This window comes from Coregonus clupeaformis, chromosome 40, assembly GCF_020615455.1.
Source record: "Coregonus clupeaformis isolate EN_2021a chromosome 40, ASM2061545v1, whole genome shotgun sequence".
In the NCBI taxonomy this organism is placed as follows: Eukaryota; Metazoa; Chordata; class Actinopteri; order Salmoniformes; family Salmonidae; genus Coregonus; species Coregonus clupeaformis.
In genome coordinates, this window is record NC_059231.1 from 4,399,384 (window position 1) to 4,427,176 (window position 27,793).

Here is a 27,793-nt window from a genome sequence, read left to right on the forward strand (position 1 = left end):
TAATGCAATGGTATGTTATGGTAATGATATGGTATGGTAGGGTAATTATATGGTGTGGTAGGATATGGTATGGAAATTATATGATATGGTTTGGTATGGAAGGTCATGGTGATGATATGGTATGGTAGGGTATGGTAATGATAATGTAGCGTATGGTAATGATATGGTATGGTATGGTAATGATATGGTATGGTAGGGTATGGTATGGTAGGGTATGGTAAAGATATGGTATGGTAGGGTATGGTATAGTATAGTATAGTATAGTATGGTATGGTATGGTATAGTATGGTATAGTATGGTATAGTATAGTATGGTATGGTATGGTATGGTATGGTATGGTATGGTATGGTATGGTATAGTATGGTAGGGTAGGGTAGGGTAGGGTAGGGTAGGGTATGGTATAGTATGGTATGGTAATGTTATGGTATAGTATGGTATGGTAGGGTATGGTATAGTATGATATGGTAATGTTATGGTATAGTATAGTAGGGTATAGTATGGTATAGTATGATATGGTAATGTTATGGTATAGTATGGTATGGTAGGGTATGGTATAGTATGATATGGTAATGTTATGGTATAGTATAGTAGGGTATAGTATGGTATGGTATGCTATTGTAATGGTATAGTATGGTATGTTAATGAACCCTACTAACCAGTGCATAACCCTGCCTATTTAAATATGTTGTAGAATGTGCATCAATATTTGATGACTCCTCAAGCTCACTCCTTTCCATCAGTTTAGTACATCATTCCTCATGCAACAGACATACATTTTTAAACATAGGATTAGTTCTTCAGAGTTTAATTTCATGTTAAGACTAAAACGACGGGCAAAAGATCCTCACACATGTAGACCTATGCAGTAACCACACCCTGTAGTCTGCATTCTAAAATGTGCCAAACTGGGTACAGCTAGTAATAACTAGCTAGGTACTAACTGTCTCCCGAGTGGCGCAGTGGTCTAAGGCACTGCATCGCAGTGCTAGCTGTGCCACTAGAGATCCTGGTTCGAATCCAGGCTCTGTCGTAGCCGGCCGCGACCGGGAGACCCATGGGGCGGCGCACAATTGGCCCAGGGTAGGGGAGGGAATGGCCGGCAGGGGATGTAGCTCAGTTGGTAGAGCATGGCGTTTGCAACGCCAGGGTTGTGGGTTCGATAAAAATAATGTATGTGCTAACTGTAAGTCGCTCTGGATAAGAGCGTCTGCTAAATGTAAATGTACAGACTATTTAATGATGGTCTTATTAACATAAATAGTCTTATTATTTCATCCTAACAGGTTTGCCAGGCAACAGTTTGTTCCTGGGCAACAAGGGTTTAATAAGTGAAACTACCTTTCGGCCCTGTATGAAAGCGGTTTACGCTTTCTAATAGTCGAATAGGCTTCGCCTGCATTCCAAAGAATGGCATGGCTAATCGAGCTAATTTCAAGGTAGCAAGACAATAGCCCCGTGGTCTATGACAGCAAAATCTATGAAACCGATTATTAAGGTCAGTTCCGTTTCAGTGGCGTAATGTGTAAAGCGTGCATGGTTATGGTTGTCAGACTTTCCATCTAAAATATAATTAGCTGATAATTTTGCTGGGCTAAATGACTTATTCACTTCGGGGCATGAATATGCGTCTGCTCGCATTGCCAGCCCATAATTAATCAGATTAGGCCAAATTAAAGAATAATGAGGATGAAACACATTGCTGACACCTCTGTCGGGCAATATGACTGGACTACTCTTTTTGCTGATTGCCCTCTTCTGTTTATCCTGAAGGAGAGTGTGGAAATGAGAAACCCGTCAAACTATTTTCCAGCTTTGCTACAGTATGTGAAGCTGATGACATTGAACAGCTATTCTAAATCCCTTACTGACTTGAAAAGGTTTGGAATGGAATGGAACACTCTCAACAAGCACTGATATCTATTTTGTTTACTTTCAAAACAGGTGAGTGAAGCCAATTCGAGGCTGGAGGGAAAATGTTTCACATCCTCTTCCACCTGAGCATCTCTCTCAGGAGAGCCCAGTGTTGATATTGATCCATTCAACGAGCGTGTGTTTTTCCTGTGTTGTCCAAAACACACACTAACAAACACACAGAAAGCTCCCTCCACCACCACCACCGCATCCACAAGATTCACCATCAATGGAGCTCAGTGGGTGATCTTGTGTGTCAGATCCCCCTGGTTTGGTTCAAAGGAAGTGGGGAAGATCACTGTACGAGACTCCCCCAGAGGGACATTCCTTCCTCAAAGTAAGAACATTCTTTTTCACAACCATAATTAGCATGTGGCTTCATTATTGCACAAAGCCAAGCTTCTACGTGTTTTCCTCTCTCTCTCTAAGACAGAGCCCCCATACTGACTGCATATTGCTACACTTACCATACATGGTGTACCTTTCCCATAGACCTATCTTTTAGATGTGACCTTGTGCATGTGCTGTAGGCAGAAAGATATATCCAGAGTGGTTTTCTCTAAGATCACAATCCTCTACTCTGGCTCCTGTTCTACCCTGTCTGTTGGCAGGATCTTACCAAACCCTTCAAATGCAGAGCACAGGTGACTGAAGTTTGGAGTTGAAGGCATGGTCATCTAACCAGTGAACATGGCTTTATACGGTAGCAAGTCTCATAATATGAGAGGTAAAGAACAGTGTGTTCTTTTTTAAGAGTTTTTAATCAAATTCAAACAAATGAATTGTTTCCTTCACATGAAAACCCCCTTTCATTCACTCATTCAGCAGTTCCATGCGGCTGTGTCCTCACAAAATAATGATGACATCAGGAAGAGTTCAACCAGGAAGTGTTAAGGAGAGCAGGTCAGTGTGACAGGGAATATAGTGAATCCAGGAAAACACAGGAAAATGCATTAGGGGGACTCTTTATATCAATAACACAGGTCAGAACTGAAGCTGAGGCATAAATGTAGGACTAAAAATGATATACAATCTGAGATCGGGAGAAACAGGCGAGAGGTGAAAAGAATCAATACCGTGACTCTATTAAGAAAATCTAACTAGATTAAAATTGTTCTAATACGATTGCCTTCTGAGCAATCATAAACGTAATGACTAAATATGAGAAAAAATGTACATTCTCTTTCCATCTGTTTATGCTCCTATAAAAGTTGACATCCCAATATAATAGTGTGTGCTTCCTGTTAGCCTGTCTTTGCTTCCAGCCATGGGCCAGAATGTGTATTAATTTACTTAACACTCAACTGTGAATAAATTACAGCGTCCCAAAGTCATTATAGCGTCATCATCTACTAATAGGAAGAGGATAAATTAAAAACTGTCCTGAGGGCTAAAAACACTGGTCTGTCAGACGACCTTAACCCTACACCTACTGAAATGACCAATCACGCTGAAAGCCAGAACACTCACACAGAACACCTTGGGTGCACAAACGTATACTACATGGTCATAAACTGAGTATAACTTTTCACTCACCTTTAGAACGTTTTTAAACCCAAACACCCACTGCTGCTTCGAAAACGAGTGTCATCGCCGAACCAGAGCCCACTAAATGTTTCACTTGTAGAAAGGTGTGTGTGTGTGTACCTGGCACATCGGTGAAGGTCTCCCCCAGGACAGACAGTTGAAAGCCCAGGCCTCTCTCTTTCAGCTTCAGCGGTGTCTTGAAGAAGAGCTCTGGGTTTTTTGTTGTGTTCGCTTCAACCCCAAACACAATTCAGGGCCTTTCGATGGTGCTGCGTACACCACACACACACACACACACACACACACACACACACACACACACACACAGTCTCTGCTCTGGTGTGCGGCAGGTGCCCAAAAGCTAACGCCTCCCAGTAACATTCTGCTCTGTGATTTATTCACACAGAGGTACTAGACAGGCCAGGATACACAAGGCAAGGCTGAAAGAAAGAGAGAAAGATCATAGCACTCTCTAGAGGACCCTTGACTGTGGTATCAGTGTGTTGTGTGGTGCACCAGGTGGGGGACTTAACAAGCTGACAGAGAGAGAGACAGAGATCCCTGATGGCACAGAGAGAAGCCCTGTTGGCCCTGGGAGGACCTGATCCTAGTTAACACAGGTGCTGTGCTCAGCTGGGGAGCAGATGTCATGCTGTGCAAGTCACTCACCTCCATGCTAATCTGAAGGATGGAACAGGGACTGCAGTCAACTGAGCTAACGGGAATGTCTGCTCATTATCATTAACAACCTCCTTTAGTGAATACAAAACAGAAAATTGGTGAAACAGTGAAGGTCCATGACGCAAATGTGTTTAGAGAGTAGGCTTTTCACCTTACTGTCATTTACTGTTTGTCACCAGTATAAACTCTAGAAAAATGTATGAACGTTGACTACATGCAAATAGCTGTATGACCCTGTATGACCCTGTGGCTGTATGACCCTGTGGCTGTATGACCCTGTATGACCCTGTGGCTGTATGACCCTGTATGACCCTGTGGCTGTATGAACCTGTATGACCCTGTGGCTGTATGACCCTGTATGACCCTGTGGCTGTATGACCCTGTATGACCCTGTGGCTGTATGACCCTGTATGACCCTGTATGACCCTGTGCATCCATCTGAAGCTGTAGGGCATGGGTTCTGGGAGACCGCCTGAGACTACCAGGTTGGGACTAGGAAGTGTTAGACGGCCAGTAGGAGGCACTCGTCTCTCTAGTCTAATAGAACCCTAAAAGCCCCGGGGCAGGGGAAGGGCACACTGACCTCAGTCACCTGCAAAGGGTGCCGTCCCCTGGATGTGACATAAAGATATAGGTCCTGGTTCTCGCTGGTCACTAAACCTCCCATGGCGCTCATCTCAACCAAGAGGAGGGATATAAGGGTGGAATGTTCCATGTAGCCCACTGTTATGTGCCCATAATGTGACCTTCTAATATTCCCTGCAGCTTCTCTCCACTGACAATCCCTGTGTGTTGAGTACTGTGGAGTAAAATGGCTGCCATGCATGACTCTACAAATTGAAGCCACACATTAGTGATAGTTGATGTTTGTGGGTTTTTAGTTGCCCCCTGCAAAGCACTACAATATCCTGAACAAAAACATAAAACGCAACAATCGGAGTTACAGTTCACATAAGGATATCAGTCATCCACCATTTGCCTCACGCAGCAAGACACATCTCCTTTGCATAGAGTTGATCAGGCTGTTGATTGTGGCCTGTGTAATGTTGTCTCACTCCTCTTCAATGGTTGTGCGAAGATGCTGGATATTGGCGGGAATTGGAACACGCTGTCGTACACGTCGACCCAGAGCATCCCAAACATGCTCAATGGGTGACATGTCTGGTGAGTATGTAGGCCATGGAAGAACTGGGACATTTTCAGCTTCCAGGAACTGTGTACAGATCCTTGCGACATGGTGCAGTGCATTATAATCAGTGGTGACCCGTCATTCAGGGCAGAGCCCCACCTGTTTTGAGCCCCACTTTTGTAGCTAAATAAATAATTATTATTGTTTTAAAAAATGGGGGGGTGGGACTATTTGATTTATTGAGTAAGGCACCTCCAAAATGCAGGTGTTTCAGCCTAGCTCAGTGCTTTCTGTGGTGGTAAGGTAGCTAGCGGAAAATACAGAGCGTAGGTGTTGGTAATGTTCTCTAGCTCAGTGTTCTGTCACTCGTGGGGACAGTACGTCACCGCCAAGTCTAAGGGTAGTGCTCGAAAATTCAAGCCCCTTGGGTGCTGCCATAGAGTTACATTAGAAGTGCCCATCCAAGAAGGCTCAAGGATAATTGGCCACAGATAAAATTACGTCAAATCACACTATATCTACAGTAGCTTTGATTGGACTGATCATGTCAACATCATACTTTCAAAATCTTAGCTAGCAGTAATCATCATGAATCAAGTTGACAATCTACTGGCAAATCCATTTTAATCCTTGTCATATGAAAATAAATAATTAAGAGAAATTATAGATAAAATGTATCGGTGCTCATCGGCCATTGGACATAAACATTGGAAATCACAAATTCACCAATGAGTGGTTTGGAAGGAATCAGTGACAGTGGCTAACTGCAAGCATTGCAAATCAATCACTAGCCTATTATTCAGTGGAGTGGCTGTGTGGTCCCAAATCTGGGATTACAGGTCTCTTGTCCAAGTTTAAAATTATAAACATTCAACATTGGCCATGCTGTCAATGAAGCATGATTTGTGCAACGCTCAAAACAACTGTTAACTTGGAACTGCAAAAACTTGACTTCAGTGAGTTCAAGACAACTGGGAACTAACAGTTTGTGGGGACCCTTTATTCACCGTTCTAGTGTAATTCATGTATTGTTTAGTGTTGTGTAGTGGCTTTGCTGGCATGCATCCCACTGTTTATTTATTTTTACTAAAATCGCCACTGATTATATGATTGTAATGCTGAAACATGAGGTGATGGCGGCGGATGAATGGCACGACAATGGGCCTCAGGATCTCGCCACGGTATCGCTGTGCATCAATTGCCATTGATAAAATGCAATTGTGTTCATTGTCCATAGCTTACGCCAGCCCATACCGTAACCCCACCGTCACCATGGGGCACTCTGTTCGCAACGTTGACATCAGCAAAACGCTCGCCCACACGATGCCATACACGTTCTCTGCCATCTGCCCGGTAGAGATGAAACCGGGATTCATCCGTGAAGAGCACTCTTCTCCAGTTTGCCAGTGGCCATCAAAGGTGAGCATTTGTCCACTGAAGTCGGTTACGACGCCGAACTGCAGTCAGGTCAAGACCCTGGTGAGGACAACGAGCAAGCAGATGAGTTCCCTGACATTTTCTGCAGATTGTATTCGGTTGTGCAAACCCACAGTTTCATCAGCTGTCCAGATGGCTGGACTCAGATGATCCCGCAGGTGAAGAAGCCGGATGTGGAGGTCCTGGGCTGGCGTGGTTACACGTGGTCTGTGGTTGTGAGGCCGGTTGAACGTACTGCCAAATTCTCTAAAATGACGTTGGAGGTGGCTTATGGTAGAGAAATGAACATTAAATTATCTGGCAACAGCTCTGGTGGACATTCCTGCAGTAAGCATGCCAATTGCACAATCCCTCAAGAAAAAAAAACATCTGTGGCATTGTGTCGTGTGACAAAACTGCACATTTTAGAGTGGCCTTTTATTGCCCCCAGCAAAAGGTGTACCTGTGTAATGATCATGCTGTTTAATCAGCTTCTTGATATGCCACACCTGTCAGGTAGATGGATTATCTTGGCAAAGGAGAAATGCTCAGGGATGTAAACAAATTGGTACACAGAATTTGAGAGAAATAAGCTTTTTGTGCGTATGGTAAATTTCTGGGTTATTTTATTTCAGCTCATGAAACATGGGAATAACACTTTACATGTTGCATTTATATTTTGGTTCAGTATAAATACCCTTCGTAACACCCTGCACTGTATTTTCTCACCAATAGATCTCTAAATTATAATAATCGACTGTACAGTACTGTATAACATTTGGTTCATAAAAGGAACATGATTTGTCTAACAGTGGATAGTGTGTGAAGGTCAAAGCAGCATCATTACGACAGAGGCCTCCTAATGGTACCTCCATGGGATCTCCTTAGGTGAGGTATTATAGGAGGTTATTTATTCTTATTTCCAGCATTCATATTCATTGGCTTCCCAATTGGATAGAAGCTAATTCCCTTATTGCCTACACTTTTGATTCCCTACTCCCCCATTACAGATAGAGTGGAGGACAATGAGTCTGTGATAACACTGCTCTCTGCACTACCGTCCCCTTCTCTAGGAAAATGAGTGTTCATTAATGTGTGGGACATGAATGTCAGGAAGATCCTCTGAAGCGACCTCTCTCTCTTCTCTCTCTCTCTCTCAAACACACACAGACACACATAGTGGGACACACACCTGTGCAGCCTATCGCAGTGCGAGCCGTGACTCCCCACTAATGACCTAGATCTGTTAATGAGGACTGTTTACCCAAGCGAAAGTCAACCAAGTCGGGGGGAGACGTCATCCCACTGATTAGAGGGAGAGTGACAAACAAAGGCTATGTGAAGGATGAAGGATAGGATTAAAAACAAACAAAAGATAACTAATGTAAAATACACTGTGTCCGTAAAATGTATATCGTACGTATAAGATGGAAGTAGAAGCCTACAGTGGCTTGCGAAAGTCTTACAACCTGGAATTAAAATAGATTTTTGGGGGGTTTGTATCATTTGAATTACACAACATGCCTACCACTTTGAAGATGGAACATATGTTTTATTGTGAAACAAACAAGAAATAAGACAAAAAAACAGAAAACTTGAGCGTGCATAACTATTCACCCCCCCCAAAAAAATTTTTTTTAATCTTCTTCTGGTGAAGCCATGCTTTTGTGGATGTGTGCTTTGGGTCGTTGTCGTGCTGAAAGGTGAACTTCATCTTCAGATTTCTAACGGACACCTGAAGGTTTTGTGCCTGGTATTTGGAACTGTTCATAATTCCTGCCACCCTGACTAAGGCCCCAGTTCCAGCTGAAGAAAAACAGCCCCAAAGCATGATGCTGCCACCACCATGCTTCACTGTGGTTATGGTGTTCTTTGGGTGATGTGCAGTGTTGTTTTTGCGCCAAACATACCTTTTGGAATTATGGCCAAAAAGTTCAACCTTGGTTTCATCAGACCATAACACATTTTCCCACGTGCTTTTGGGGGACTTGATGTTTGTTTTTGCAAACTTCAGCCGGGCTTGGATGTTTTTCTTTGTAAGAAAAGGCTTCCGTCTTGCCACCCTACCCCATAGCCCATTCAAATGAAGAATACGGGAGATTGTTGTCACATGTAGCACACAGCCAGTATTTGCCAGAAATTCCTTTAATGTTGCTGTAGGCCTCTTGGAAGCCTCCCTGACCAGTTTTCTTCTCGTCTTTTCATATATTTTGGAGGGACGTCCAGTTCTTGGTAATGTCTCTGTTTTTTTCCACTTGATGATGACTGTCTTCACTGTGTTCCATGGTATATGTAATGCTTTGGAAATAAGTTTGTACCCTTCTCCTGACTGATATCTTTCAACAATGAGATCCCTCTGATGCCTTGGAAGCTCTCTGTGGACCATGGCTTTTGCTCTGAGATGCAACTAAGGAAATGTCAGGAAAATCCTATTAGAACAGCTTAACTTTATTTGTGATTAATCAGAGTCACTTTAAATGATGGCAGGTGTGTAATGACTTCTATTTAACATGAGTTTGAATGTGATTGGTTAATTCTGAACACAGCCACATCCCCTGTTATAAGAGGGTGTGCACACTTATGCAACCAGGTTATTGTAAGGTTTTTATTTTTCATTTTTCCCCCTCGAAGATTTCAATTGTTTTTTCAATTGAATTGTTCACATTGTAGGTCACATTAACATTGGAAAAACTTTTGACATGAATTATCTTTGTCTCATTCTTTTACATCACAAAAACCTGGTGTTTTAACAGGCGTGTGTAGACTTTTTATATCCACTGTATGTGGACACCTGCCCGTCGAACGTCTCATTCCAAAATCATGGGCATTAATATGGAGTTGGTCCCTCCTTTGCTGCTATAACAGCCTCCACTCTTCTGGGGAGGCTTTCCACTAGATGTTGGAACATTGCTGCAGGGATTTGCTTCCATTCAGCCACAAGAGCATTAGTGAGGTCGGGCACTGATGTTGGGCGATTAGGCCTGGCTCGCAGTCGGCGTTCCAATTCATCTGAAATGTAATTGATGTGGTTGAGGTCAGGGCTCAGTGCAGGCTAGTCAAGTTCTTCCACACCGATCTCAACAAACCATTTCTGTATGGACCTCACTTTGTGCACGGGGCATTGTCATGCGGAAACAGGAAAGGGCCTTCCCCAAACTTTTGCAACAAAGTTGGAAGCACAGAATCATCTAGAATGTCATTGTATGCTGTAGCGTTAAGATTTCCCTTCACTGGAACTAAGGGGCCTAGCCCGAACCATGAAAAACAGCCCCAGACCATTATTCCTCTTCGAACAAACTTTACAGTTGGCACTATGCATTCGGGCAGGTAGCGTTTTCCTGGCATCCACCAAACCCAGACTGCCAGATGATGACGCGTGATTCATCACTCCAGAGAACGCGTTTCCACTGGTCCAGAGTCCAATGGCGGTGAGCTTTACACCACTCCAGCCGACGCTTGGCATTGCGTATGATGATCTTAGGCTTGTGTGTGGCTGCTCGGCCATGGAAACCCATTTCATGAAGCTCCCAAAGAAACAGTTATTGTGCTGACGTTGTTTCCAAAGGCAGTTGGAACTCAGTAGTGAGTGTTGCAACCGAGGACAGACTATTTTTACGCGCTATGCGCTTCAGCACTCGGCGGTCCCGTTCTGTGAGCTTGTGTGGTCTACCACTTTGCGGCTGAGCCGTTGTTGCTCCTAAATGTTTCCACTTTACAATAACAGCACTTACAGTTGACCGGGGCAGCACTAGCAGGGCAGAAAACGCTATGTCTGGCGCAAACCCAACACCTCTCATCACCCCAAGAACACCATCCCCACAATGAAGCATGGTGGTGGCAGCATCATGCTGTGGGGATGTTTTTCATCGGCAGGGACTGGGAAACTGGTCAGAATTGAAGAAATGATGGATACAGGGAAATTATTGAGGGAAACCTGTTTCAGTCTTCCAGAGATTTGAGACTGGGACGGAGGTTCACCTTCCAGCAGGACAATGACCCTAAGCATACTGCTAAAGCAACACTCGAGTGGTTTAAGAGGAAACATTTAAATGTCTTGGAATGGCCTAGTCAAAGCCCAGACCTCAATCCAATTGAGAATCTGTGGTATGACTTCAAGATTGCTGTACACCAGTGGAACCCATCCAACTTGAAGGAGCTGGAGCAGTTTTGCCTTGAAGAATGGGCAAAAATCCCAGTGTCTAGATGTGCCAAGCTTATAAATAAATAGTTCTGACATGATTTATCTTTCTCTCAATCTTTTACATCACAAAAACCTGGCATTTTAACAGGGGTGTGTAGACTTTTTATATCCACTGTACTTTTGTTCATGTGTCCTTTGTGATGCATTATCACCCGTGACCTCACAGATGAAGGCAAATGAAGCTGGGTAAAATGATCAAGAAAAAAGTATGTTCCGTTCCATACTACCCAGAAAAACCTCATTAATATGCATCACGTAGAAGCCAAAAGAAAATAAGATCCTCATTTAAAAATTTGATTAAATATTCTACTTTATGTTGCACCCAAGAGGTGCGTTTTAAAATTCAAATACTATTTACTCCAATGCACAATTGTGAAATGAGCCCAATCACCAGAAACCAAAGGACTGCGCACTAATTAAGGGGACACTTGAAAGACAAAGAGTTGGTTGTTGAAGATTGATTAAGACAGACCAACATGCAGTAGGAGTGGACCAAGGAGAGTCCTCCATTCAAAGGCCTGACAACATGCTCCACTGTAGATAGTGGGGATTTTCAAACCATACGTCTAGGAGAACTACAAAGGGTTAGACATTTCTTCAAACATAACTTTAACTTTGGGAACGGCAATGGGCTGTATCTTCACACACAGGGATTAGCAGAAAAACAACAAGCGCCTCAGGTGACGTTAGTCTAGCCCCTGTCACTGGGTGTCCTATTGTCAAGAATCAGAAACAGCATCATGTACTACGTAACATTCTGAGGGTCTTACACCCCCGCGATGTGCTTCTGGTCCATCACCTGCTGTTTCTTTCTCAGCGATGTGCCTGCGTGTGTCTACACGTCTTGATTGCTTTGCTTGTTTTGCAATCAGAAATACTCCAGGAGGACAATCCTCTTGAGGTAAAAGCTGATCCTGATCAACCTTAGATGGAGCTAAAGCCCCTGGTAACAGAGAATTAACCTTTGCTCTGCTCTCCCACTGGTTGGATATTATCATCACTACCGTGGCACGAAGCCATCTTCACCTGTAAACAGCTGTCCTGTCCTCTGGTGGGGCAGGCTGGGCGGGCTCAGATCTGATCCCCTCTGGCCTGGCCGTCCGGGCCACTGCCTGCAATAAAACAGTCCTGTAATCTGAGGATGAACGCCTATCCAGGCCACACGTAGATTAACAATCTGCAACCAATGATGAGCACAGAAAAAGTGAGGGCAGAGAGAGAGAGCGAGAGAGAGAAATTAGGAGAATGAAATTAAACAAACTGTGAGCAGCTTCAATGGAGATTATCTAGGCCTCTCTCTCTCTCTCTCTCTCTCTCTCTCTCTCTCTCTCTCTCTCTCTCTCTCTCTCTCTCTCTCTCTCTCTCTCTCTCTCTCTCTCTCTCTCTCTCTCTCTCTCTCTCTCTCTCTCTCTCTCTCTCTCTCTCTCTCTCTCTCTCTCTCTCTCTCTCTCTCTCTCTCCCTCTCCCTCTCCCTCTCCCTCTCTCCCTCCCTCCCTCCCTCCCTCCCTCACTGTAAATCCTAATTTACCCTAGAATAAAGCCTTGATGTTGTGAATGATAATCCATCTATGTTTTGCTCAGTTTAGAGGAGATTACATGATGGCTGCTTTTGTAAATGATATAAGAGTAGGTGAAAGCCCATGCAAACAATGAGCAGGAAGGAGAATGGAGAATGGATGATGGTGATAATGGCAAATCGCGGCGCCAGCGAGTAACTACGGTACTGGTGATCTTTGCGGTTGTTAATCTGATTTACGGACATGTTTTAGTGAATAAACTAAGCCTCGCTGCCGAAAGGAGGATGGAGTCAGAGGAAAAAAATCTGAATCCACAGAGAGAGACTTGTCTTCCCTCTCCAACACAGATGAGCCAGCAATAGAGAAATGGTGTGCCAAAAAACAACACTGAACGATGTAAATTATATTTCTTTGTAAAAGCCAACAATTACAAATCCACCCACAGTATTTTGATACTTCCCCTAACAGTTACACAAGTCATGTTTTGGTGACACTTTATTTGAATAGTCCCATATAGATGATCTACAGATGGTCATACTATCAACAAACTAGCTGTTGATAAGCAAATGCTTGCTAAGGTTACGGTTAGGTTATATGGTTAGGTTTAGGGCTAAGGTTAGGGTAAGGATTACATTTGGGGTTAGGATAAGGGTTAAGGTTAGTAGATAGTTAGTTGAAATGTTGTTGACAGTTATTGAACATCTACAAACCATCTACAAACCATATACATGGATCTATCCAAATAAAGTCTTACCCATGTTTTAAAATGCCACTTCATTAAAATTGTGCTTTTACATTCTATGGCTGATGTTGACTGGGAAACCCCACTGTAAGAGCACAGCTGTTTATAGATTATCCTTAACGACGGCCTTCAAGCTTGAGCTCAAAACAAAACCAACAATATCTAGCTAGTTTTCCCCTTTTTATGACATTGTTACACAAAAATGTGTGTTAGTAATTTTCCATGCCCTCGGTTTGTTGTCAAACAACACTCTAACGATCCAAAGAAAATAACTTTCCGCAGGGTTGGTAAGTACGTGCATTGCTGTTAGAGAAGTATTCCCAGGTCATGTTGGTTCCAGGATAGGCCTACGACATGATCTTTGGATTATGGTTTGCATGACTACTTTGTTCTAAATCATGCCGTGCGATGCCAGGAGCGGCAAACACAGCAAAGCAAGCAAGGTAACAACAGGCCAGTTGGGCCCAACGTGTTTGCTGTTTCTGTAAATCATGACAGGCGTTATGATATGCTAACACGCTAGCCTTCACGGTTGGTGCCAAACACTTTCTTTTACACAAGTTCTGAAACAAATAAACTCCATCCATAGGGTTTTCCTGGAGTCTTTCCTAAACATAATAAACTACGGTTAGCATCGGAAATTCATCATTACTGACTGTATATGTGTACTTGTGTGTATTTATAGGAGCACAGAGAGATGGGGAGTAATCAACTCACCGCCAATGAGGCCAGACAATAACCTTGACTAACCGGTGCCCCCGCACATTGACTCGGTACCGGTACCCCCTGTATATAGCATCGCTAATTTGTTATTTTATTGCTGAACTTTTTTTTTTTGGTATTCTTTCTTAGAACTGCATTGTTGGTTAAGGGCTTGTAAGTAAGCATTTCACTGTAAGGTCTACACCTGTTGTATTCGGCGCATGTGATAAATACAATTTGATTTGATATGAAGAGGTCTGACATGGCCCATGGTCCTCACTCCCACTCTTCCTTCTCCTCCATCTCTCCCCCGGGCCCTCTCTCTTCCCTGGGGTGAGAAGGAGCCTCAGCCTGCCCGGTGCCTTCCCTCTGATCCAGCATGGCAGCCTCTGGCTCTGGGCTCGAGCACAGCGCTTTGGGAGCCAGAGGGGAACTGAGAGGTTCCTCCCCTTCCTTCCTGCTGTTCTACTGGACGCAGCAGCTCTTCAGGCCTGTTGGGGTTAGATAAAGCGTGAAGACACTGTACTGCCACCACTTCATGATGTGAGAAAGACATAAACACACTATGGAATGGCCCTCGATGATGATCCTGCACATTATTATTCCAGTAATTACACTTAACAATAAAAAGCTCAGTAATTTCTCATAGCCAATGGCCTTCACTTTATTCTACATTATTTTAGTGTATTACTATTCCTACTGTGTTACCATGGAGCCTCTGGCCTGTCTGGAGACATGGGTTGACCATGTGAACCTCTGGCCTGCCTGGAGACATGGGTTGACCATGTGAACCTCTGGCCTGCCTGGAGACATGGGTTGACCATGTGAGCCTCTGGCCTGCCTGGAGACATGGGTTGACCATGTGAGCCTCTGGCCTGCCTGGAGACATGGGTTGAGCCTCTGGCCTGCCTGTCTCCAGGCACTCACCCATGCACACACACACACACACACACACACACACACACACACACACACACACACAGACACACACACACACACACACACACACACACACAAAGCTGGTGACAGCAACAATGCGTGTCTAACTATGTGTTGCAGGTTGTGGTGATGGTCTGTGCCAGGTTGGTCCTGCTGCCTGTTCCAGCCCTTCCAGTCCTCCACCACCTGCCTGGGGAGTCCAGGTCACTCCATGGATTTTAACTGACAGGGGAACCCTGAGCAACTGTCCTCTCTCCTGCTGGGCCTCAGTTCAGACTCCACTTCTTCCCTGTCATCATCAATTACAATAACTGTTATGGGGAGCTTTGTTGATCACATTCACTGTGTGTGTGTGTGTGTGTATTGGTGAGACACTAGAGTGAACAATAAATTACCTTGGCTAAATGCACACACACACACACACACACACACACACACACACACACTTCAATTTCACAGCAATCTAAGTAGATATGAAAATCTCCTCATAGAACTGTATCTATCTTGTGAATTGTGAATGGTTTGCATCATAAGAAAACAGAATCACTAATGAAAACAAACGGAGGAGGATCTTCCAATGCTACTGAAATCTTCTACTCTGTTTGTCAGGTTGCTTTGCTTGGAGAGAGAGACTAGAACGAGGAAGTGTACAAGCATGGAAAGATGCTGATATCATTGACGAAGGAATGGGGAACACATTCAAAATGCTGGCACCACGGCAAGCGTTCGTGGCTAGGGTAGATTTATGGAACTGTTGCTTTGCATCCTACAGAGTGTTATAGACTGTGTGTATTGTTACCTCTCTAGTCAAGGTGGAGGTTCAGTCTACATACCACTTCAGTATGAGACCTCAGGGTCACACCACGATTATTCCAATAAGTACTACTCAAGAGTTCCTGCTTCACAAAGTCATTCCCATTGGCTTTATGAATTCCTGTATTTCTCCAGTGGGTGAGGAAGAGACCACAGTACAGTGGGATCCAAAATTATTGACACCTTTATTATAATAATTTAATTTCCCAATTTTTTTAGCGTACAATACAGCTCATTATTTGAATTACTTGTTTTATACAGTCATTACTGCTCATCTTTATCAAGGGTGTCAATCATTTCGGACCCCACTGTGTATCAAAGCATACCGCCCACAGCCTTGATCTTTCTCAGCAACTATAACTGAACCAGATGAACCAGCAACTATAGTAGAAAATACAGTGGCGTGTAGACCGATCCTGATTTTCATTAAAAACCTGTTACTGACGCCAGAATAATCCTGTGGTGAGAATGACATCATGGCATGACGAATCTCTGCTGACAGATTTAGCAACATTACCATAAGATGTTGATGGCGTTTATGGCCTTTTTTTTTTCAATTTCTAGAAAAGTCATCTACTGTACAATGAAACAAACTGGAATGTGGTAGATTATAGGCTACAGCATATGGTTCCATTGGGTAAAAACAGTTCCCTAATGCCAACTTCCTACATTTCCTTGTCATATAATGAAGCTCGCTTAGGGAGAAAGAATGAATAGAGGCTGATAATATTGCCTTATATGTGGAAAGATTAGCATAAGGAATGCATGAAAACATACAGCTAAGCTTTATGGTAAGCACTGTCCGACTCTAGCGATGCACTTGCGTTATTAGAATCTATAAAGCCTTTATTTTCAGAGCAGTGTTGCTGAAATCATGCTGCCAGGCATTACCTTGATAAAACTGACAAAGTGGGATAAAGTAGGCAGATGGATATATATTAACTAACAGATATGGACATGGGATCGTCTCTGCCGGATGGCTCGGTGGTGGAGCTGACAAGGAGACACTTGTGGTTAGGTATGACCAATGAGGCTGCATCACAGCCCCCTGGGAACATATAATTTGATAAGCCATTTAAACATTTGGATGAGGGACACTTAAAACGCTGCCATATCTACCGGCAAAGAAAGAAAGAAAGAAAGAAAGAAAGAAAGAAAGAAAGAAAGAAAGAAAGAAAGAAAGAAAGAAAGAAAGAAAGAAAGAAAGAAAGAAAGAAAGAAAGAAAGAAACAAAGAAAGAAAGAAAGAAAGAAAGAAAGAAAGAAAGAAAGAAAGAAACAAAGAAAGAAAGAAAGAAAGAAAGAAAGAAAGAAAGAAAGAAAGAAAGAAAGAAAGAAAGAAAGAGGGAGAGAGAGAGAGAGAGAGATGTACTTAGATAAAATGCCGCCAATTAGCTTATTTATAAATCAACAGTAATTTCTGTGATGACTTTATATCTGCATTTAATGTGAAAGGATGAAGGGGGAGTCAAAGTCAAAAATAATTTGATCTTTTTTCCCGGTTAATGAGAAACAGCAGTGATTTTGAGCCATGGTGAAGCAGGGCTGGGCTCTCTGCTCTGCTCTGGGGAGACAGGAGCATGGAGGCCATATGTGCTGTTCAGTTACAGTATTATTGTGCTGTTTGCTAATGTTACTCTAAATATTTATGCTAAGTATTTTGACAATGAATCATTGTAGGTGATGGGGTTTCTTCTTTGTTTGTGAGGTTGAGGTAAAATCTATAGCTCCAGTGGTAACAGGAGTTGATAAGCATAGGTTCCCCAAAAGTAACTGAGTTAGAACTAACAGAGTCCTGTTATAAACGACAATAGACACCACTGTTAAAACCTCTTAGATGTAAAGTTCCCTGTTTTGGGGACCTTTGTGGCTCTGGTACCAGTTCCGACTGACATTTTTGCGTATAAATCGATCTGGGGACACCATAGATCGAAATGACTTCCACTGAGCTGTAGCCCTGATTCTCACGGACACAGGAGTATGTGTATTTTGCCTGTGTGAAGCAGGATGTGAAATCTGACACTACTTGAAGCTGGGATGTCCCTCACAGCATTTCATTCCCTCTTCTGACTGTTCATCAACTCCTGGCTGGACCCTACGTCACAGCCACTAACAACACATATGCCTGGAATCCTTACATCGCTGCGCAGCAGGGGAGAGTGGTTTCGGCACTGCAGATCATTCAGAGATCAATTTATAGTCAGTAATCTAAAATAATTCATAGATTTTAAACAAGACGCACAATATTAATATGAGATGAAAGGCGAGTTCCTAACGAGTTCAGGAAGCCACGCTAGAGTTCTGTGAGACGTTCAAAGCAATGGGCAGACGTTTTAATCAAGAGAGACGTTCAGAAAATATGCACATTTTCTCTAACACTAAACATACAAATATGTATTTTACAGTTATAAGGAGGGTGAAATCTTATAGTTTGTCATTTTATAATTTGTTAAACTATATTTAGAAAGCAAGTCATTTCAAGCCTTAATCATATAATTTTGTTGAATAGGAAATACATCAGCAAATATTTATTTTTCTTATTTATTTTATTTTTATCAGAAAGATGATATTTTAACCTTTGTTGGGGTATGCAGCATTACTAGTTATTGTTTATGGCCTTCTCATGATAAATACTTCATTTTGGGGATTATGTATATTACATTTTTTAAGATGGTCTAAGACAACTTCTGCTCTTTCGTCTTCAGGGTGAATCTGACCTGACAGAGTAATTGAGTGGCCAGAGTAGGATAGAGTACAGGACAGAAAACCATCCAAAGGTTTAGCATCAAGGTTACTGTCCTGAGGCCAACACTTCAAAATAATCTCATCAGCATAATCCTCAAAACCAGTATAGGGCATTTAGCCCAGCTAATAGTGGCTTGATGAGGAAAGGCCAGACAGCCACTATAGCCGATCCAGAGGCAGCCAGAGAAGCATCAGCCTCTGTGGCATGGACGGAGCAGTTCATTAAAGCACATTAACATCTACTTTACAGTCATTACGAGGCTGGCGAGCTGACCCTTTAGTCAGAAGCTATCGGTCCACTCTGCAGCACCCCTATGAGGGACGCTGGTCCACTCGATCATGGTGATAGGAGGCTGTGGTCAGAGTGAGGGCCCAGGGGGAATTCCCCCCCACGAGTGTTCGGACTTAGACAGAGATTAGGACGGAAGGAAGGGGAGCGATGAGGACGGAGGAGGATGGATGTCATTTCGCCTTCAGCGTTGCAAAACAGTAGAGCTCAGAGACCCAAAAGTCAGATAAAATCATAGTGAGTTGTCTGTGTTGATTATTCTGGGAAAAGGATGACATTATGTAATATGCATATGGCTTGCAGAATGTGACATCGGGAACAATCAGCTTTCACCAGAGACACAAAGCCCAGACATCTGCTGTGGAGCAGAGATCGGACGGTAATACCCTCACCAAATATAACCTGTCCGCTCAATGTTTTCATTCAGGTTTAGCTTTAGACATGAAAATCCCCATGTAACATCCCCATGTCAGGATTTGATTTGTCGTCACAACAACAGAATGGGATATAAAGGTCCCATAATGCATTGCAAACAAGAGAGTGAAAAAAGTACACCGTACAGCATGGAGCACTGAGACATCAAACTGACCTCCGTCCTCACAATACCCATGGCCGTTTTTATCAGAACTGTTTCCCTGGAACGTGAATCATTGTCTTTTACTGGGTTGGAACATAGAATAAAAGTAACGCCTTCCATTGTGACACGCAAGCACCATCCATCCATCCCAGGAGTCAAGACTCAAAAGTAATTATGTTCCAATGGCAATCGTGATGGCAGGATACAGATATGACATCATTGTTTTAGCACTATCCACAGAGTTTTTAAAAATTAGAGCATGCGACATGGTTCCATGTGCCAATAAATCAGCACAATCTACTTTTTCCAATTGCTGGCATCTTGAAGCTAAAATTGGTATCATGTATACTGTACTAATGACCATTAAAAAAAGAAGTGTATCCAAAAGCAATGTACAATACGGCTTAGCAAAATTAGGAATTTGTGGTAAGTGCATCTTTCTATGATGTAATGCTTTGTGGACCTGTCGTCGTGGTTACATGCTTGTCATTTTCCTTCAATGATTTTTTTTTTCTTTTTTTATTGAACCTTTATTTAACGTTTACATTTACATTTAAATAGGCAAGTCAGTTAAGAACAAATTCTCATTTACAATGACGGCCTACCATTCTAAAATCTCAAGTATCGGGTATAAATCGCAGTTGTGTAATGGCATAAAATGGGATACATGTTTAGGAACTATATTGCACTGGACTGATCTATGGGTATACTGAATAGTTAACGTTTGAAAAGTACAAATGTTAGTTTCAAACTATTACAGTTTCTGGTGAATGGAGATTGTCTGTGTGAGATCCAAGTTTATTTGACTAGTTGTAGATGATTAACTAACGAAAGTAACATATAACAGGACTTATTGTTAGTGTTGATCAGATATCAGTCGTTTGTCACAGGCAGTTATATATTTTACACTAATCATTTTATTTAAAAAAAAAAACTTTGTTGTTATTGAGAACGTGTGACACACATTGCAGACTAGCCATGTGCTAAAAGTACAACATAAATAGGTGATCATTTTCAATGCTCCGGTAGTTACGAGATTATTACATTGTGTATCTTGTTTCCGAAAACACCAGTTTTTCTTTAGTATGTCACCACTGAACAGATGGCAATGTGTGTTAGCTAAAGTTTGGTATTAAGGACTAATCACCAATACACGGTTTGATCTTTAATTCGTTCCTAATCATCAGGGTTAGTTCCCCGAACTTCGAAGACACCATATGGACCCAATTGTGGTCGTTCCTGGTACACGAGCGACTGAAAGCTGTACCTGCAGTTTGGCTGTACACTGTCATCATACTTTGGGCTGAGCACTTATTCCAACCGACCAATAGCTTTTTTCATCATGTCACCGATGAGCTTAAACATGGGTGGTTTAATTAGGAGAGCTAGGCTTCCCCCTCCTCCCCCTCCTCCCCCCTTCACCAGCCCCTACCCTTCTCCCCCTCTCCTCTCCCTCCACATGCCCTCGCAGGCAGGGTGACCGCCGCTCGGTGACTGGAGAGTCATCGAAGAGGAGATTGTGGGAAGAGTGTTGGGTGGTCTGATAAAATGACACGCTTAGGAGCCAAATGGTGATATTTGACCCTCGAGGGGCAGAGCGGGGCGGGACTGGGTGGGTGAGCTTTAGGGTCGGGAAGGATGTACCTCATTGTCTTTGTCTCTGTCTCAACAGTGTCATGATCAAGATTAGAAGTTCAGATTGGAGCACACAAGAGATTACATGGTAAAATAATACTGCTGAACACAAAACATTGTTCTAGGTTTTCATTAGTGGTAAACAAGGGGATACATATGTGGGATCAGTCTCAAGTCAATCCATGAACAAAGTCAAAGTGAGAGAATCATCTGAATACAATTCACAGGAAGGGGATATGTATCATCAACGTTCTAATACAAATAGCGTAATGGAACCAACCACACAAAGTAGCCTGAATTATTTTCACTTTTCCACATAGCTTCAAGTGACTAAATAACCATATGAACTACAGAATACATTTAATGATCTGTTACATTTTATTTTCCTAAAGCAATGCAAAACGACCCTGTTGATCCAATGGTAAATAAATCCCAAACATCAATCAGTCTACTGTCTGTCTACACAACCCCTGTTTAACACAAACCCCTCTTACTAAGCCAGTAGACCCAGACTGCCTTTCAGATTCCTCTGCTCCATCGCTTTAATGTTTCCAATAAGTCCCCACAGTCCCACGGCTAAACAGCCTCACCAAGGCTCACCGAGGCACGTGGCAACAAATGCCTTCAGATGTCCAGAATCTGGAAAACCTTCAACATTCCTTGGGGTGGTTTTCTCTTCATAGGTTCTCCATGTGGGGTGGCTGATACAACAACAATCTCTCTCCGTCCTTAGACACTAAGAAGAAACTAATGCAAACCGGTTTACCTCTCCATTTTTCACACATACAGTATTCAACTAAAAGTCTAGATGTGTCTGTCTCATCAGTCAAACAGTAACACACAACATTTACTGTATAACAGGACACAACTGACAAGGCAAATGAAGTAATTGTGGGTTGTGTTGGGACTAAACATATTATTTGTGTCCTCCCGTTTTAAAATGTAACCATCTTCATCGGTTGCGAAAACGTCCAGTTGCATTTGAACTTTGTCAAAGGAACGTTTCAAACAGGATATCCTGCCATCTGCTCCTCCAGCAGACTCATTCCAGGAGTCAGTCATTTGAGACCTGAGCTGACTGACTGACTGCTTCTTCACAAGGAGCCACATCAATGGCTTTTAAAAGTAGCCAAAAAAAGAACAACCTTTTCCCAATCAACTTAAAAGTTGCTTCAGTTATCTGTAATGAGTTAAGGGACTTTAATGAAAACCGGCCATCAGAGGGGAGGTCCTAAAGAACGTGCAACGCTTTCAAGCAGAGTTTAAACCTGCATTGATATCTTTTCATGGAAGAACATGAAAGAGTCCCTCCTTTTGTTTCTTAACATTAGCAATGGAGAACCTGTTCCATATAACCCTACATTCCCTTGGTTCCTTCCACATTCTATGTAAGAAAACGAAATAACAACGGACTAATCATGATCAATCTGGTTTCCCTCCGCCTTGAACACCTGACAGCGTTCTGTTCTCCAGAGGAACAGAAATACACGCTGCCTGCAAGCCACACAAAGACCTCAGAGAGAACTGGGGTGAATGGGGGACTGCAGTGGGGTCCCAGAATCTGGCACCTGCTGATCATGTGCATATTGATTCAATTACTCCCTCTGCATTCCCCCACCCATTATATATATACACACACACACACACACCAGACCTGTGAACTGACAATCCTCAAAGAAAGTCAATGCCCTGCTGTTCCACCATGATAAATGTGATAGCTTTGTCTCTCACCGCAGGTTTCTGCTGGCTCAGGTCAATCGCAATTAAATTACAAAAGTCCACCTCTCTAAAGCCGAGTGATAGATGGATACCGCAAACACAAACACTCCAGATGATTTGAGCACTTTGAGAGCTTGGACCGAGAGAACATTTCAGAGACAATGAAAACACAAATACGGAACAATCATGTGGTGTTTCTCCCCTGTTTGTTTCTCTGAGAGTTTTATATTTTCAAAGAGCTGGACTAACTGTGTTTGGAAAAGGACCGCGGGCATGTTGAGGGATTGTCGGCCATGCATATAATTGCTTACTTACACTCTGTGAGTTTGCTTTGGATCAGGCAAATTACCATCTGAAAATGAGCTGAAAATCACTCTGGGCGAGAGGCCTGCATCATCCATGGCATCTCACTTTCAGTATTTCTCACCCCAGCAAATATACAGGGAAAGCATGTAGAGATACACTGCTCAGACACATTAGTTGCATCATTGCTTCAATGTACTTCAAATTTAAAAAGGCAAATAAATACTCTCTAAATACTATAAACAAACCTTACTCTTAATCTTAGCAAAAAAGCTGGCTAGTCATATGGTAGTGCATTATCATGATGTTGAATGTTAAACCTGTCCCTGTGAGGGAATATGTGCATCCAGCATAAATCGGAGTGGACTGAAATCACATAACACACTCGCTCTAATTGGGAAGGCCATAAAATAAAGTCTGCATGACACAATAGCTGCAGGCAGGGTCACACACTCTCACACACAAGTTTCATGGAGAAGGAACTCCTAAGGGGACGTAGGGCTAAATCATTAGCTATAATATGCCACAAGAGGAAGCTCAGAGCAACTTGGGTGAGCGGCGGAAACTGCTTTCATCTTTTCCACTGTGTTCTGTCACATAATGGCAAGGCTTGAAAGAGAGAAGAAGAAAGCAAGCACAGGAATCACTAAAAAACTGCATCAGGTGTTTGTAAATTTCTATTCAATAAACGCCATGCCGCCCGATGAAAATATGGGCATTATGGTTTCGCTTAAATATGAGATATCATGAAAGAAATTCCAGCTGTGATACATCAGAGAATTGTTCAAGCAGCAACACCGATGTCGGGGTGACACGCACACACCTGTGCGACCAATAGTCAGACTTTGTCAGAATACATTTGGTGTTTCAACGTTAATATTTAAGTTTAAACTGTTATGATGTTCTCGCTTTCATGTGAAGAATTGTCTGTTCTTGATTTGGTCTCTGATAGGAAGCAGACCCTCTCTGTTGCATCGATTTTTGGAGTGCTTCGCAGCGAGTGCATTGTTTTGGAACATAGCAATAAAATAGTACCACCCCTCATCACCGATCCGAGACAACAGCTTATAAAAGAGACGCCTGGATCCAATCCATCCATGACAGCTGTTCTCTAATCTATGTGCATGTCATTTTATTTACAAACGTAAACTCATATTATTTGACATTAGCAGAAGTTAATTTCTAAGTCCATTTTGTGGTAATAATAGATATTTGTGGTGCTTAGTTGAAATAATAATAAATACAATTAGCAAATTGTGGTGCTTGTTTAAATAAATTCCTAACAATCCACAAAGTAATAATTACATAATTATTAGGTGATTAATATTTTACCAAATGTTTTAAATATGTTCCCTATACTGATGAAGCTCTTAAATCAATCAAAAGAGATAACAGAAAACCTCTTTTCCTTCTAAATGTTGCCACCGCTGACCATCTCACCCAAACACTTCAGATAGGTCCAGTAAACGCTGACATCTGTAACGTTACACCGACATCTGTAACGTTACGCCGACATCTGTAACGTTACGCCGACATCTGTAACGTTACGCCGACATCTGTAACGTTACGCCGACATCTGTAACGTTACGCCGACATCTGTAACGTTACGCCGACATCTGTAACGTTACGCCGACATCTGTAACGTTACGCCGACATCTGTAACGTTACGCCGACATCTGTAACGTTACGCCGACATCTGTAACGTTACTGTCACGGTTTACTAAGCCAGAACCCAGAAGCAGACCAGGACAAGGTAAGTTGAAACAAAGGTGAGTGTTTATTTAATAGATCCACGAGTGAGGCTGAATAATCCAGGGAACAGAGCGGGTGGCGTGGATGGGTTGTTGAGGGTGCAGTGGTAGGTCCAGTAATGGCTCGGCAGCCGCCGACCATCAGGCAGAGGTTGGGTGAAGGTTCCGGGTGAGTGACTGCAGATAGAACAAAACGGAGGTAAGTATACAGCAAGTCAAAAAGGTGCAAAACAACAAAACGAACGCTAGAAGTTCCAAGGCTGATACACGGACAAACATACTGTTCATGGCTAACGATCCGGCAGGGAATGGATGTCAGGTCAGAGCTTATGAAGGTGATGATCAGGGCCAGGTGTGCAGATTACTGATGGAATGCAGGTGTGGAAATCAGGAGAGCTCCCGCCTAGCAACGTAGCCCGGCAACCAGGCAGGGAGCGTTCCAGAACCCTCGGGAAACTGGAGATCCCGAGCAGAAAAACTAATACACAGACAGGAACCGACTCAGACTGCCGGAATCGTTACAGTTACGCCGACATCTGTAACGTTACACCGACATCTGTAACGTTACACCGACATCTGTAACGTTACACCGACATCTGTAACCTTACACCGACATCTGTAACGTTACACCGACATCTGTAACGTATACAGATGACAGTACGTGTGAGAGTGATAGATAGGCCTTAACAAAACAGGATATTAAAACTCCGTAGTCACTTCTAATCTTGACTCTTACAGAACTAACTTCTCTCCAGTCAATCAGATTGCCATTAACCATGCTCCCAGACCCTATCAGCTCTCTGGGTCGGATTAGGAGCCTGCAACGCTCGCTCTCTCAACTCTGCTTTCTTTAATCAGTTGCCTGGTTATCCCTAGAATGCAAATGACTGCAGCCAGGGATGATGACACTGACCTTGTGACATGGGGGAATTGGATGGGGAAGTGGAGGACCCGACACTTTGGGCAGATGAGCTTGTCCAGGTCTTTGGCGCCTGTGGTCCGGGATCATCTTCATGAAGGACGAAATGGAGGACAGGAAGGACTCCATGTTGAAAGAGGAGTTGAACGCCACTACACCTTCCACCAAGCTGGGAGGAAGGAAAGAAAGAGGGTGCACACACAGTCAGTGACACACAAAGTGACACTGCAGTGCCGTTCATTTGCAGATTCTGTGTGTGTCACATGGAAGGATGTAGCATAGTGTGCATTTATCAGTACAGTCAAATGGCTCCCATTCTCTTTCATTAGAACGAAAGCCCTGCATTATAATTTAAATTAGCAAAGCAATCTGGCTTGAATCCAATCAAACATCTCTTTATGATACATTCCCTTTGAGTAGCGTATTATTTAATGCTGCCATATTTGACTGGGTTAATGACATTAAAGTAGATTGAGTGGGCCTTGCAGAACTGACTTATTGACGTGTTTCCCTATGCAGATCAACGACAATTACTTTCCTTTAGAGTGCCCCTCTCTTTAATGTTTACCCTCTGATTAATGACAATGCAGTCGATCGACACGAGTGACTTCAATTACCCAGAGAGCATCATGTTGGCCTACCGTAATTAACCAATCATGTTGCGCCCCTGACATGCTCATTAAGACAAACAATTACCGTATGAAGTGTTGTTGTTGTTATTATTATTTTAAATACACAGAATAATTATGCGTGCTGCTAATTTTCCTTGCTTGTTTGGGCTCTTGTTTCTTGGGACAGCTATTTGCTTTGAGTTAGTTTTGTTACATGTTAACTGTGATGATAAGGCACACACACACGGCACCAAATCCATTGTGTACTGTACGGTCAAGGCCAGGTCAGTCTTCACCATGACAGGACCTGCTTGTATCTATACTGGAAGTGTCTGTTCTGACTCTTGTGGACTGGATAGACCAGCTGGTTCTCCTTTTTCAGTGTGGCCAGGTCAGGACGCGAGGCCACCAGCTCAGACATGTTCAGTACCCTGAGGACCAGAACAGACTAGACCAGAACAGACCAGAACACAGCAGTGGGTCAGGATGGTGAGTTCATCTATCTGTCAATACATTAATGCCTCACCTTCAATACTTACAGATCCTCTTCATACCTACTACTGTCTGACTAAAATGAAACCTTGGGAGGTGAGAGAGAACTCTTTTCAGCAGAGCCATGTCAGAATTGAATGTTTCCACCGGTGCCGATGCCAACAACTAAAATGCCTTTTACTCATCAAAAGGATATCCTGCTTAGTACCCATTGGTTAAAACCAGCAGGTAGAATGATAACCAGCAGGTAAAACATTAACATCACCCAGATCTACTAACTTTCCCCAGCAGGATAATCCACCCAGCCATGCCCATCTCTCATGCACCCTCTCAGATGATGCAGCATTTTCACCGCAGCCCTGTGGAACACACAGCTCTCTCTCCGTCTCTGTCTCTCTCTGCGGTGTCTCTGTATCTGTTGCGTGCTCAGCGGTGAGGCTTTGAAGCTCCAGCATCTCCCTAAGTGACCCCATCCTCCACTTCAAGCCTTGGCTCGTCCCTTCATCAGTCAGTCAGTCCCCTTTACCCACGAGCAAGACTCTTTGATGTGGTTGAGTCCACGAGCCATCGCTAAGATCACGTCCCCGTGTGCCTCTCAGACCTGGGATTAGCCCCATTTCCTGGCCTGTTTGGGCCTTCGATTAAAACCAAAAGAGGCCTACAGGACTGCATGTTACAGAAATCCCACTCACCCCCTAAACTCTGTTGGTAATGCAGGGCTCTGACTCAAACCAGATGAGAGTTCTCTAGTTTTACCTTGTTTCTGCCAGAAGAATAGTCCACAGGGACATCCTGTGTAGTTAAGAATTAGACGCACAGAGACTGGAGGAGTTACTTAATGTATCTCTTTTACGTTTGTTTTATCTGAATAAGTAGAACATTTTGATTTGTTATCTGCTGAATTACAACTTATTTTCACATAGAGGGAAAAGCAAATTCTGCATCAAAAATGTATCATCAGAAAAGGTATGAGCAGCTGTACCGAGAAAAGAGGTTACGTTTAGTTACTTACTGTATGGGCTATTACTTAGCAACATGGCATGCCATACTGTAGGCTACATCGCCACTACCGATTTGACTACCCGTCTTCATTTTGACTCATGACCTTTTGAAGTAGGAATTTCACTCTACTGTATGTGACGTGGTTCACCCACTGTGTTTCTCCGGTAGCAACC

At 43.0% G+C, this 27,793-nt stretch overlaps 1 pseudogene; it reads right to left on the reverse strand.

Annotated features, from left to right (window-relative positions):
• Window positions 1–3,356: 3,356 nt before the first annotated feature.
• LOC121554918 lies at window positions 3,357–27,186 on the reverse strand (annotated as a pseudogene).
• Window positions 27,187–27,793: the final 607 nt, after the last annotated feature.